The sequence below is a fragment of the Ambystoma mexicanum genome, chromosome 4p (genome assembly GCF_040938575.1).
Source record: "Ambystoma mexicanum isolate Mex_15411 chromosome 4p, UKY_AmexF1_1, whole genome shotgun sequence".
In the NCBI taxonomy this organism is placed as follows: domain Eukaryota; kingdom Metazoa; phylum Chordata; class Amphibia; order Caudata; family Ambystomatidae; genus Ambystoma; species Ambystoma mexicanum.
Genome location: NC_090927.1, coordinates 348,352,613 through 348,367,636, shown reverse-complemented (window position 1 = coordinate 348,367,636; position 15,024 = coordinate 348,352,613). Strand labels below are relative to the sequence as shown.

The following is a 15,024-nucleotide window of genomic DNA, read 5'->3' as shown; positions in this document are numbered from 1 at the left end:
TAAAACCAAAAAACCTCAGAAATTCACCAGTTATGGTAAGCTAAGCAACCATAACTCGCGCCACCACTGTGCACTGCTAATACTAACACCCAGGACATCAAAGATGACACCACAAATGTAATTGATGACATCACTGATGCCATCGCATGTGAAATCAATTTTGATGAAAAGTCCCTATAACGGGTTGTGTTTATAATGTTGGTAACAAGATGTCAGGGGTGATCAGGAGACCTATCATGAACTACTTAATCTATTAAAGAATGTACTCATCTAAACAACATTGTATTGGAGTGTTGTTGTTAATACAGGAACCTAATCATAGATAAACATAGGCAATGGCTGCAGCATGCACCATATGAGTACAATATTTCAAATCTTGTAATTTTGGATAGTACAATAATGAATGCTACCATATCAGAGTTTTGAGTAATGTTAAACATGTAATAACTAGCTAATAATTCAAGACTTACTACACACTTAAGCTAGTACAAACAGTACATATGAAGACCCACAATGCATACAAATCAGAGGCGCATACGGGGAAACTAAAGTAAAGAAGAAAGAAACAGCATCATCAGAAAATATTAATAACATTAAAGTTTATCTTCATGTATACAAATGAATTGTCTGTTTGAGGCCTGCTTATTTCCGCATGTATGTGCACCATGAGCTGAAACCAAACCCTAAGGAAAGTACTTTAAGAACATATGACAAGGTTAACATCTAGATATATAGCACCTTTTGAATTTTAATATTCTGACTGTCAGTGAACAAAACCACCTGCCCTACATATGTCAGTGAACAAATAGAAGTGGCCCAGATATGTGTGGCTAGAACAAAAGGATTCAAAAATGCATATGTAGATATGTGTGTGGTTGGTAGTCCTGTACAGTTTTATTTTAAGATATATTGAGTGTAGTCTTTGTACACAGTTACTATACCACTTTAATAACTTTCTATTCATCAATAAAACATATAGGTGTACATATTTTAAAAAGTTAAATAAGTGTGCAAAGATATTTTTTTAAACACATTTATTTGGGGGGAATGTTGTTGTGGGATTTCTTTTTCTTTTAGTACGTACACATGATACATCTTCTTCATCAGCCTAATTATCTGCATTATTGCTATACATTAATGGTCTCAAGTGTTTTATGTCCTTACTCATTGATTGCATATCATTTTGAAGATTCATTAATAGTTCTTTCATTTCTTTTAAGGCATCCATGATTGTATTAGTGGGTAATTCTTGAGGTGCCTGTTGCTTGATCCTTCTGGATACTTAAATCGCTTCTTCATCTGTTTGAAAATAGTTAAAAAAACAATTGAAGATATAACAGACTTTAAAATACTTTTGTTGGTTGCACAGACTTTTAAAAGTAATAAGGTAAAGTATATCTATATGCTGAATGATGTTTGTGAATTATAAATATTATTGTTTGACACATTTTACATAAATATCAAGAATAAACTTACAAAATCCTGAATACTCTGTAGTTTGTTCTGACTCCTTCTTTTCAGCATCTTCTTTTAGTATGTTCTTCTCTGTGGGATAATTTTCCACTAGCCAGTCTATGTAGCTGTCCAGACAGACTGTGATATACAGTCTGTCTCCTTGGTTGTTAAAAAACAATGGAAGAAGATTACCTGAGGAGAGAAGGTGGAATTTATTTATTTATTGTTCATTTGTAATGCGCCTATACAAAAGTATTTTACAGCGCAACCATGCAAGGAGGGGAGAAAAGAGAAAAACAGATAGACCATTTTCAAGGCATGATACATTCAGATCATGCAAGTGTGCAGACAGGTGCAGGAGAGGGGACGTGGGAGACAAGTGCATCCAGTCAGTCAGAATCTGGGTTAAGTTCTGAGAGATGCTACTCTCATGGGTCATTGACCAAGTGCAGTAACGATGATGCAAGTGCAAGGCCCGGAGGCAAGTGCGTGAGGATTGGCGAGGGTACCAGGGACCTGTGGGACTTTGATGTACTCCAGGCGGCCAGTCCGCAGGCTGTGTGGAAAAGGAGGGAGAGAGAGACATAGCAGAGAGAGAGGTTAGCATGGTAGAGGGAGAGAGAAGGAAGAGGAGAAGAGGAATGTCTTGAGGAGTTTCTGGCACTTAAGGAGATCCAGCTCAAGACAGAGGGCAGCAGGGAGGCTATTCCAGAGGGAGGCCCCTGCAGAGGATAAACATCTCCCTCCAAATCTCTGCTTGGAGAACCAGCTCACACGCAGAAGGTTGGAGGTAGATGAGTGGAGGGCCCGGGAAAGACAGTATTTAGGTAGGCAATCGTGGCAGATGAGTAGGTCCCAGGGCCCAGAAAGCCTTGTGGACAATGCAGATGGTTGTGAACTTGATCCTTGCAGCCATGGGGAGCCAATGGAGGGATTTCATTGCCGTAGAGATGTGGTCCCTGGGCTTGAGGCCAAGATTATGTCTTGTGGTTGTTTTCTGGATGAGTTGCAGAGAGCGCAGATCAGAGGTGGATCTGGTAGTTGGACCTTTTAGAGATGTCTGAAATATTAGTGGAGAAGGAGAGAGTGGAGTCGAAGATGACCCCAAAGTGTTTTGCCTCGCAAGTGGGTGCAGGGCCAAGGGAGGCCGGCCAGAGTGAGAGTGGGAAATGATCTCTGTCATACTGGCATTGAGGTAGAGGTCGTTTGCAGCACACTGTGACTGAATTGCGGACAGTCAGATATGAGCGAGGTAGAGGATGTGGCTGAGGGTAGCCTGAAGGAGAGTTGCGTATCATCTGCATAACACTGGAAGATAACCCGACCTGTGATTCCCAAGGTGTCACAGAGACGTGCAATCTGGATGTTGTGGTTTACCATGTCAAAGGCAGAGGATAGGTCAAGAAGAATGAGGACAGAGGGAGTGTTGGTGTCAAGATTTGAGAGCAGGTCTTCACGGGCATTCAGAAGAGCAGTTTCCATGCCTTTGGATGCTCTTAAGCCAGACTGATGGTCGTGGAAGCAACCAGCAGATTCAGTGTGGAGGGTAAGCTGAGAGATAGCCAACTTCTCCAGGAGTTTGACCAGGAATGGAGTGATAGAGATAGGGCAGTAGTTTGCTGGAATGGAGGGATCAGCAGAGGGTTTCTTAAGAAGAGGGTGTGATGCCGGAAATGCATCAGAGGGACAGGGCCTCTGAATCCTTGTCCTTTACTGCTTTTTATCGTGTGTTCTGTCGTGTTTTCTGCCCAGGAGTCCATGTGGGACTCCTGGCAGTGCAGCTCTCTCTTTTGGTTTGGTGAACAGACCCATGGGATACCCTTATGGCACCCATGGGTAGGGGTACAACCCTGTGCCCCTAGTGTATGTTTTTGGGCACCTGTGGGTGGCCCACAGAACAGGGTATGGGCTGGTGGCAGCTCCATGCTGAATTTGACAGATGCTCTGGGTGTCCTCCATTTTGGGATACCCAGGCCCTGCCATTGGGATCAGTTGATTCCTGATAGGAAACAAGATGGCCCCTGTGGCCTCTTGCTTTCTATTGCCTGTTACCTTGTTTTCCCAAAGTCCTGGGAAGCCCTGACTCTGTCCCTTCCCCCTGACTGGCTGTTGGGTGGAAGTTCCATATATGGTGTTGTTGTGAAGGCCCAGCTAGACTGACTGGAGCCTTCCCAGTGACTGTATGTTGTGGGTACCTCCTGTGGGTGGGACCTGGGTGAATGGAGTGTGTGACCAATATACACTCCTTGTTGTGGTTGTCTGGTTTCTGGCATGAGAGACAAAGACTGAGACAGCCCTGCCCGAAACTGGCCTGAATGCAGTGTGTAGTGTTGAATGGCTGGGTACTTGTCCCAATCCACATTCCTTGTTGTGAGTGTCTGAAAGGGAGGAGTGTGGCCTGAATGCACTGTGTGCCTGATTGGCTGACTGACTGCATGAATGCCCTTCTGTATGATTGGCTGCTGAGTGTGTGCCAGCAGTGTGGATGAGAGACAGAATAGTATATCTGGGGACCTCTCACCACTGGTAATTGTTCAGAAGAGTTCAGAAGCTGAGTCTCCACTCTAAGAGTAACTGGAACTGCTGATCCTCGACGCCCAGCTGGAAGAAGAAGACTTGCTGTTGCACTTGCTTCGACCGATCTGAAAGCTGCCGAATTCGTCGAGGACTGACCCGAGAGAGGACCTGGTAAGGCGCCCTCTTCCCGTGCTCCGAGGGATCATCGAGCACTGCTACATCTTCGCCAAAGCGCCCTGGAAGTCAGACCCTCGAAAGGCTGCCGACCCGAGACGGGACCGCCGAGGAGATCGAAGTGAAGCACCCGGACATCGCCGCCGTCGAAGTCCATTGCCGTCGACCAGGGTTCGCAGGTCTGTGTAACCGCTGGAGGCCCGTCAAAGTTGTGTTGCCCAGCCGTGGGAACCACTTGACGCCCCGCCGCTGACGACCGGAGCCGTCCGCTCCTTGCCTAAGAACATTTGAATCGAAGGACTCCCTCGTCCGCACCGTCGACCGCTTTATCCTGCCGGAGAAAGTCGAGGACGACCAACGCGCCGACGAGAAACCTGCCGGTGGGTTTCCCGCCACCCGAAGACCACAAAGACTGGAACGACTCGACGCCCTTGCTGGGCCCCCGTCTTCACAATCTTTGCAGTCCAGAACAATTGTCATCGAGGTGCCCCGCACGCCTCTGCCTTGCAGGACGCCAACGCTCCGTCGTCGACGAGCACCGCTTGGATCGAAGCTGTCGCCTCATCGACGCCTTTCTACCCTGTTTGTTGTCGGACGTTCGACGCCCCGTGTCTCCCGCTTGAAAGGGAAGGCATTCAAGAAGGGCCGTCGATTCCCTGACGCCGAACGCCGAGTTCCTCGACGCCTCTCGATGATCCGTGACTCCCGCTTGAAAGGGGGTCGCTCAAGAAGGATCTGTCGATGCCTCTTCGAAGAACTCGACTCCACCAGGTACATTGGGGGGGTAAAAACATTATAGGAGGGAATAAGACTTGCAGAACAATATATGGACTGGGCTTGTGCTATATCTTTATTTTACAGGTTGCCCAGGTGGGGGGATCTCCACACAGAACTGTGTCTAGTGGTAGGGGCCAGTATTCTGCCTATTGCTCAACCATCTTATTTTCTCTCCTCTCTTTATTGCTGGTTTCACTCTATTGATCTGTGTGACATTGTTACAGTATTGTTGATGCACTTTAATGAGATCTAATACAAAGGGTGGTACCACTTTAGAATTGTATATATTTGCCATTGTTGATTTTCCTAAGTACAAAGTGAGTTATTATGATAAGTGTACATAACCTTGAATATTGATTATATAAAGACTGTGTTCTAACCAATACAGTGTGTGGACATTCCTTTGTGGGGGCTTGAGGACTACACTGTACTTAAGAACCAGCCTGCATCACCTCCTGAGAAGCTAGGCCTTGATTGCTCGACCATAGCTACCGAATAGAGAATCTAGGCTGGGGTCCTCTGTGCCTCCCCTCTGCCATATAGAGAGCAGAAGTACAGACCACCCCCTACCAGTCTTTACACTGGTGGCAGCGGTGGGATGCTTATGGTTTTAAGAATCAGTGTATAACCGTGCCACTTACAAAATATCTGCACTTTATTAAATTAAGGTTTAGTTGTGTACAAGATAACTGCATTACAAACAATGGAGTCTATTGCAAATGGCAAATTGACTCGGATGAGCTTGGAGGCTCTCCAGAGTGCTTGTGAAGCCAGGGAGTTAGACTTTGTGGATAAGTCTAGGGCTGAGCTGATAGCTGCCCTGGTGGACTACCAGACTGATGGTGAAACTCTTGATGAGGGGGGGAATGCAACCAATGAGGACTCTGCCCCTGGGGTTTCTGCTGAATCTGTTTCTGGGAAAGCCGCCATTCCTGCTGCCTCTGTTCCAAACCCCAGCAATTCCTTGGAGCTTGAGTTATTAAGGATGAAATTGGCCTTTGAATACCGCAAGTTGGAAATAGATGCTGAACTTAAGAAAGAGGAGTTGGCTCAACAAGTGGAGCTCAAGAATAGGGATCTTGAACTCAGAAATAAGGACCTTGAACTCAAGAGCCAGGACACTGAATGTCAGAGAATCCAGCTAGAGAAAGCTAGAGTGGAGACTTCAGCTAAAACCAGTGAGAGTGTCAGGTCCCCAGCCACCAAGTTTATGAAAGATTTGGTTGGTGTATTTGTGGAGGGTTCAGATATCCTCCAATGGATTGAAGCGTTTGAAATGGCTTGTGCGATTCATGATGTTGATAAAAGAGATTGGGCTAAGTATTTGTTAAGCAGAGTGCCTCAAACTGGATATGACTGTATTCTGAAGCTGAGTGTGGAAGACAGGGGTCAGTATGAGTGTATGAAGTCTGCTTTGATTGCCAAGTTTGGCAAGACACCTACCCAATACCTTAAAAGGTTCAGGGATTTTAAGAAAAGAGAGAATGTGTCTTGGGTTGACTGGGTGAGTGCTGCGCACATGAACATGATGGGGTGGATTGATGGATACAAGGTTAAGACTTTTGTTGAATTGTCCCACCTCTTGTTTTTTGAGCATTTTTCTGAAGCATGTTCACCAGAGCTGCGTCAGTATGTGGCTGACCAGAACATTTTGGACCCCTTTAAGCTGGCTAGTTTGGCTGACAAGTGGGTCTCCCACCGGGTGTCCCCTAAGGACTTCCAGTGGGAAGGACAAGGACAAAGAAAAGGGGGCCTCTCAGAAAGCTGAGGAGTCCCACAAGCAGTCACAGTCGGGTAAACCTAAACCTTCCTCTCCCAAGACCCAAAAATCTAGTGGGGATAAGTCATCTGTGGGTGGGAATAAAAGTAGTGGTCCACCTGCTGCAAAGCAGGCTCCCAGTGGTTCCAGTACCGTACCCCGCACTCCTGGCACTTGTTGGGACTGTGGGGCTCTGGATCACAGAAGGGGTGACTCCAAGTGTAAAGGTAAGGCACTTGGAGTACAGGCTGTCAGCCTGACCTACCCTTACCCTGTGTCTGAGGTGGAGGCCACTGTCCTCCCCTCCTCTACCGGGATCACATTTGGTGCTCCGGTAGAGATTTCCTTAGTGTCCCTTGGGGCCTGGGACCAGTATGCAGAAGTACTGGCGACTATCCCACAGAACACCCGTAGGTTTTTGAGAAGTGTCCTCTTGAATGGCCAGCCTTCTACTGGTTTGAGAGACACTGGGGCAAGCATGACAGTGGTGGACAGGACCCTGCTCAAGCCAGAGGACTATGTAGGTGCTCCTCTGAGAACCACCAGGTTAGCTGGTGGGCCTCCCAAATTATCGCCTGTAGCCTTAGTCACACTCATGATTGGAGACAAGACAGCAAAGCTTCCTGTCCTGGTTCAGGACAATGTCCCTGCTAACATTCTGTTAGGAAATGATCTAGTAGAGTTGGGGTTGATCTCGGATGGTCTTCCCATGACTGCTGCTGCAGTCACTAGGTCACAGGTGACACCGGGTCTGGCTGTGAGTCAGGTACCCGAGCCAAAGGCGAGGCCTAAGGCAAGAAGAAGGAAGACCAAGAAGGCCACCTCTGTGGAGGGAACACCTTCTCTTCCTGCTGTTCCGACAGCACCCATTGGGATCCATGCTCCGGACGGGCTGGGTCCAGTGGAAAACCAAAACTCAACTCCTGTGGGAGAAGAGACAGAAGACTCTCCTGTGGGAGAGGTTCTCAACCCGGAGGATCATCCCGACATTCAATGCTTGTTAGCTGAAGGGGGACCCTCCCGGGCAGACTTCTGTAAGGGACAGAGAGAGTGCCACTCTCTCGAGGGACTGAGGAAACAGGCCCTGTCCCAGGCACAAGGAGAAGTGCCTAGGACATTCCGGATTTATTGGGAGGGTGAGCTCCTTGTTAGTGAGCCCAATAAGCCTGAACCTGGTGCCCTCAAGAGGTTGGTGGTACCCCAGGTTTACAGGCCCTTCCTACTGCAGTTGGCGCATGAGGTGCCCTTGGCTGGTCATCTTGGGACCAAGAAGACTAAGCAGAGGCTCTCTGCCCATTTCTACTGGCCACGGATGGGAGTAGAGGTGGAGTCCCACTGCAGGACCTGCCCAACTTGTCAGTTGTCTGGCAAGACTGGAGGCAGTGTCATTGCCCCACTGCAGCCATTGCCAGTGGTTGGCACACCATTTAAGAGGGTGGGCATCGACATCGTCGGTCCCCTTGACCCTCCCACTTCAGGTGGACATCGGTTCATCCTGGTCTTGGTAGATCATGCCACCAGGTACCCTGAGGCAATACCCCTTCGGACTGTTACTGCCAAGGTGGTTGCCAGGGCTCTCCTGGGCATTTTCACCCGTGTTGGATTCCCCAAGGAGGTTGTCTCTCACAGAGGATCCAACTTCATGTCTAGTTACATGAAAACCATGTGGAAAGAGTGCGGGGTAACCTACAAGTTCTCCACCTCTTACAACCCCCAGACCAATGGTCTGGTTGAGAGATTTAATAAAACTCTCAAGGGCATGCTAGGGGCTTTGGAAGAACCCCTAAGGAGGAAATGGGATCTCCTCCTGCCATGCCTGCTGTTTGCTTACAGAGAGGTACCTCAAGAGGGTGTCGGTTTCAGCCCCTTTGAGTTACTCTTTGGACATCCCGTGAGGGGGCCCCTCGCCTTGATCAGAGAAGGCTTGGAAGCCACCCCTCCAGGTCCCGCCAAGGAAGTGGGGGACTATGTGTTAGGCCTCAGACGGAGGATGACACAGATGATGGGTCATGCAACAGCAAATCTCAAGGCCAGCCAGGAATTGAATAAGTACTGGCATGACCTTAAAGCCTCGCAAGTGGATTGGACTCCGGAACAGAAAATCCTTGTGATGGAGCCTACCAAGCCTAGAGCTTTGGCAAACAAGTGGACTGGACCCTTCAGGATCATCTCCAAGATGGGCGAAGTCAATTATCTGGTTGACATGGGAGCCTCTGGGGTAGCCCCTCAGGTATTCCATGTCAACAGGCTCAAGCCTTTCCACCGGCGAGCAGAAGTCTCATGTCTCTTGCTAGCTTCAGGGCAAGAAGAGGATGAGAGTGAGCCCCTTCCTGATTTGCTGCATAGCAACCCTCAGGATGGCTCAGTGGAGGGAGTACATCTCTCTCCAGATTTGACAACAGAGCAACAGAGGGCCTGCAGGGCTTTGCTCCAACAGTATGCCTCTCTGTTTTCACTGACGCCAGGCCTTGCACCGTGGTGTAGGCATGAAATTGACACTGGTGACAGTGTGCCTGTCAAAAGCAGGTGCTACCGTATGTCAGATACCGTCAAGAACCACATCCAGGCTGAGGTCGCCAAGATGTTGGATCTGGGTGTTATTGAACCCTCAACCAGTCCCTGGTCCAGTTCAGTGGTCCGTGTCCCCAAGGCAAGTTCCCAGGCTGGTACCAAGGATTGGAGGTTCTGTGTGGACTACCGAGGAGTCAATGCCGTCACCAAAACTGACGCGCACCCATTGCCCAGGGCTGATGAGCTCGTGGACACCATAGGTGCTGCCAAATTTGTGAGCACCTTTGACCTTATCTCAGGCTATTGGCAAATAGCTCTGACGGACCATGCCAAGGAAAAGACGGCCTTCTCAACACCTGAGGGACTCTACCAGTTTAGGGTCATGCCTTTTGGGTTGAAGAATGCCACTGCCACCTTCCAGAGATTGGTCAACCATGCGCTCAGTGGGCTGGAAGCCTTTTGTGTGGCTTACTTAGACGACATTGCCGTCTACAGTTCCACCTGGGAAGAGCATTTGACACATCTGGATAAGGTGTTGCAGGCCTTGAAAAGGGCTAACCTCACTATCAAGGCCACCAAGTGCCAGATAGCTCAGGGGAAAGTTACCTATCTTGGTCATGAGGTAGGAGGGGGTCAAATCCAACCTCTCTCCAGTAAAGTACAGGATGTACAGAACTGGGAGACTCCCACTACTCAAACCCAGGTGAGAGCCTTTTTGGGCCTCACTGGGTACTATCGCAATTTCATGGCAGACTATGGAACCATAGCTGCACCCCTGACAGCTCTAACTTCACCCAAACAGCCTAGGAAGGTTAATTGGACCGAAGACTGTCCGAGGGCCTTTGATGGCTTGAAAGAAAGTCTGTGTAGGGCACCTGTGTTGTGTGCGCCTGACTACAGCTGACCCTTTATCGTCTAGACGGATGCCTGCAACACCGGAATTGGAGCTGTCTTGTCCCAGTTAGATGACAAAGGGAGAGAACATCCTATCATATTCATCAGTAGACAACTCAAGGGTAGAGAACTTAGGTGGGCTACTGTTGAAAAGGAGTGTTTTAGCATAGTTTGGAGCCTTAGGCGTTTTAGGCCCTACCTTACGGGGTCTACCTTCAAGGTCCAAACAGATCATAAGCCCCTGAAGTGGCTTATGCAGATGAAGGGTGAGAATCCGAAATTGCTCAGGTGGTCCATTAGCCTGCAAGGGCTAGACTTCACCATAGAGCACAGACCAGGGAAGAGTCACGATAATGCAGATGGCCTTTCCAGAAGGTATGTTGACCGTCTGGATGAGGGTGTCTATCCCGTGGGAGATTAGACACCCTCCACCTCAGTCTGGGGGGGGGCGACTGTGATGCTGGAAATGCATCAGAGGGACAGGGCCTCTGAATCCTTGTCCTTTACTGCTTTTTATCGTGTGTTCTGTCGTGTTTTCTGCCCAGGAGTCCATGTGGGACTCCTGGCAGTGCAGCTCTCTCTTTTGGTTTGGTGAACAGACCCATGGGATACCCTTATGGCACCCATGGGTAGGGGTACAACACTGTGCCCCTAGTGCATGTTTTTGGGCACCTGTGGATGGCCCACAGAGCAGGGTATGGGCTGGTGGCAGCTCCATGCTGAATTTGACAGGTGCTCTGGGTGTCCTCCATTTTGGGATACCCAGGCCCTGCCATTGGGATCAGTTGATTCCTGATAGGAAACAAGATGGCCCCTGTGGCCTCTTGCTTTCTATTGCCTGTTACCTTGTTTTCCCAAAGTCCTGGGAAGCCCTGACTCTGTCCCTTCCCCCTGACTGGCTGTTGGGTGGAAGTTCCATATATGGTGTTGTTGTGAAGGCCCAGCTAGACTAACTGGAGCCTTCCCAGTGACTGTATGTTGTGGGTACCTCCTGTGGGTGGGACCTGGGTGAATGGAGTGTGTGACCAATATACACTCCTTGTTGTGGTTGTCTGGTTTCTGGCATGAGAGACAAAGACTGAGACAGCCCTGCCCGAAACTGGCCTGAATGCAGTGTGTAGTGTTGAATGGCTGGGTACTTGTCCCAATCCACATTCCTTGTTGTGAGTGTCTGAAAGGGAGGAGTGTGGCATGAATACACTGTGTGCCTGATTGGCTGACTGACTGCATGAATGCCCTTCTGTATGATTGGCTGCTGAGTGTGTGCCAGCAGTGTGGATGAGAGACAGAATAGTATATCTGGGGACCTCTCACCACTGGTAATTGTTCAGAAGAGTTCAGAAGCTGAGTCTCCACTCTAAGAGTAACTGGAACTGCTGATCCTCGACGCCCAGCTGGAAGAAGAAGACTTGCTGTTGCACTTGCTTCGACCGATCTGAAAGCTGCCGAATTCGTCGAGGACTGACCCGAGAGAGGACCTGGTAAGGCGCCCTCTTCCCGTGCTCCGAGGGATCATCGAGCACTGCTACATCTTCGCCAAAGCGCCCTGGAAGTCAGACCCTCGAAAGGCTGCCGACCCGAGACGGGACCGCCGAGGAGATCGAAGTGAAGCACCCGGACATCGCCGCCGTCGAAGTCCATTGCCGTCGACCAGGGTTCGCAGGTCTGTGTAACCGCTGGAGGCCCGTCGAAGTTGTGTTGCCCAGCCGTGGGAACCACTTGACGCCCCGCCGCCGACGACCGGAGCCGTCCGCTCCTTGCCTAAGAACATTTGAATCGAAGGACTCCCTCGTCTGCACCGTCGACCGCTTTATCCTGCCGGAGAAAGTCGAGGACGACCAACGCGCCGACGAGAAACCTGCCGGTGGGTTTCCCGCCACCCGAAGACCACAAAGACTCGAACGACTCGTCGCCCTTACTGGGCCCCCGTCTTCACAATCTTTGCAGTCCAGAACAATTGTCATCGAGGTGCCCCGCACGCCTCTGCCTTGCAGGACGCCAACGCTCCGTCGTCGATGATCACCGCTTGGATCGAAGCTGCCGCCTCATCGACGCCTTTCTACCCTGTTTGTTGTCGGACGTTCGACGCCCCGTGTCTCCCGCTTGAAAGGGAAGGCATTCAAGAAGGGCAGTCGATTCCCCGACGCCGAACGCCGAGTTCCTCGACGCCTCTCGACGATCCGTGACTCCCGCTTGAAAGGGGGTCGCTCAAGAAGGATCTGTCGATGCCTCTTCGAAGAACTCGACTCCACCAGGTACATTGGGGGGGTAAAAACATTATAGGAGGGAATAAGACTTGCAGAACAATATATGGACTGGGCTTGTGCTATATCTTTATTTTACAGGTTGCCCAGGTGGGGGGATCTCCACACAGAACTGTGTCTAGTGGTAGGGGCCAGTATTCTGCCTATTGCTCAACCATCTTATTTTCTCTCCTCTCTCTATTGCTGGTTTCACTCTATTGATCTGTGTGACATTGTTACAGTATTGTTGATGCACTTTAATGAGATCTAATACAAAGGGTGGTACCACTTTAGAATTGTATATATTTGCCATTGTTGATTTTCCTAAGTACAAAGTGAGTTATTATGATAAGTGTACATAACCTTGAATATTGATTATATAAAGACTGTGTTCTAACCAATACAGTGTGTGGACATTCCTTTGTGGGGGCTTGGGGACTACACTGTACTTAAGAACCAGCCTGCATCACCTCCTGAGAAGCTAGGCCTTGATTGCTCGACCATAGCTACCGAATAGAGAATCTAGGCTGGGGTCCTCTGTGCCTCCCCTCTGCCATATAGAGAGCAGAAGTACAGACCACCCCCTACCAGTCTTTACAGAGGGTGCACAAGGGAGTGCTTAAGATAAGTTTGGAAAACTCCAGTGGCAAAGGGGAGATTTCAGAGATCAGCCAAGGCTGGAGCGAAAGAGTCAATGTTGTCCTTAATGGTTTTGGGGGACAGGGGACCACCTGTTTGAAAGAAGCCTTCATAGACCGGACTTGTCTGGTGACCTCATCAGGTGTGATGCGAGTGGGAGAAGTGTTTGAGGGGCCAAGGAAGGCTCCAGAGGTGTTGGTGTATGATGTGGTGTGGAGGAGAGAGAGGAAATGATGTCTTGGGTTTTTGCAATCAAGTGTGCAGCCAGGGTCGAGTAAATGTCCTGGGTGGGCGTGACAGAAGAGGAGGCTGCTGCAGAATTGGTTGGTTCCTTACAGGCTTTGAAAAATGTGGCTGTGTTGTTTGATGCTGCAGACATGCAGGCTTGAATAAAGACTCTTTTCTTGGTGTGGATGCACAGTCGATATTGCCTTTGAAGGAGGGTCCGCCCGACGAATTCCATTTCTGCTCAGCTGCCCTGCACTTTCCTTTAAGGGCAGCCAGATCAGAGTCGTATCAAGAGTTGCACTTTTTGGAAGGTTTCAGTTGTACCCTCATGACCGGGGCAAGAGTATCAAAAGTGTTGGAGATACACAGATTGAAGTTAGCGAGGGCTGTGTCAGTGTGGGATTCAGGCGCAGGCATAAGAGGTGGAGAGTAGGTGGAGGCCAAGGCAGCCGCTGTCACTCTTTTCATGGGTCTGATGACTTTGAAACTGAGTGGCTGCGCGGGGTGTGCTGATGCAAGAGGAGAGGGGAGCTTCAAGTGTGAAGAGAGAAGAGAGTGGTCCGTCCAAGAGAGAGGGGTTGAGAGGGATAAAGAGAGAGATGTCAGTAGAGATAAAAGCATCCAATGTGTGGTCCTCTGTGTGTGTGGCACCAGAGGGTAAGATAGAGGGGGACAGAGAGGTGCATAGGTTGCGGAAAGGTCCTGTGGAGTCAGGAGTGTCCAGATGGATGTTGAGATCACCGAGCAGGAGGAGGTGGGAGAAGGAGGAAAGTAGAGAGGAGGCCAGGTCACCCCATTCCGAGAAGAAAAGAGTGGACTACTGTCCTGGTGGCCGATAGAAGGTGGCCAGAAAGAGAGAAGATTTAGGAGAGAGTGAGAGTATGCAGACTACGCATTCGAAGGAGGAGTAGGCCTGAGTAGGGATGATGGACACAGGTATCCATTCTGGGAAGATTAGCACCACTCCCCCCTCCTGTCTTCTTGGGCCTTGGTGCAGAGGGGATCTTGTATCCTTCAGGAAGGAGTGTGTCAAAGCTTGTGACAGAGCTGTTCTTGAAACAGCTCTCTTTGATGGCAAGCACATCAAGGTCCATGAGTTCGAGGAGGTTGCAGATGTCAGGTGAGTTTTTGACAGTAGAGTGAGAGTTAAGTGTGGCAATATGGAGCAGGTTGCCATCTTTGAAGGTCTGCTGCGGGGGAGGCGCAGGGAATGGTGGTCCCACCCATGGGTGGCAAGAGAGCCAGCGGGATAGTGGTGGGTGGCGGAGGATCCAAGGCCAACAAGGGAGTCAGGACAGTTTGGAAAGGCAAGGGAGCCAGTGCAGAGGAGGAGGAAGGCACAGCAGGCATGGGTGGGAGCCTGTGCAGAGGATGAGGTAGGCACAGAAGGCAAGAGAGCCTGACCTGAGGGAGAGGTAAGGTTTGAGAGGCGAGCTAGGCACCTGTCAAAGAGAAGAAGGTTGGGTGGAGGACCCTGAACCATGATGCTTCCATTCCGGAAGATATTTATGATGTCCCTGGAAATAGCAAAAAGATCAAGGAGAACCTCCCAGCGGGTGCCACCATTAATGACAGAAGAGGTGATAGGAGAGAGAAAGGCAACCATGTAATGGATCCATAGGTCGGGTGAGGTAACAACAAAGAGGATGTCTGTGATATTCTCTCTGGCGGAAGCCGTGACACAGGTGTCTGCAATAGGAAGGCCAGGGTTGGAGACCAGTATGTCCTTCTTAAGTTTCTTCTGGACAGATTTAGTGATAGGAGAGTGATAGGAAACAGAGAAGCAGTTGGAAAAGATAGAAGAGATAGATAGTGGCATAGCTAGCT

The 15,024-nt window shown here is 49.6% G+C and overlaps 1 long non-coding RNA gene across 1 annotated transcript in view; it reads right to left on the bottom strand.

Annotated features, from left to right (window-relative positions):
- Positions 1 to 326: 326 nt before the first annotated feature.
- The window catches only part of LOC138452582 (uncharacterized), a 329,416-nt gene continuing 314,718 nt past the window's right edge, over positions 327 to 15,024 (bottom strand). Inside the window, exons 3-4 of the long non-coding RNA XR_011260234.1 lie at positions 1,477 to 1,647; positions 327 to 1,299 (exon numbers count right to left, since the gene is read on the bottom strand). This is a non-coding gene — a long non-coding RNA (uncharacterized lncRNA). The remainder of the gene's footprint in view (positions 1,300 to 1,476; positions 1,648 to 15,024) is intronic.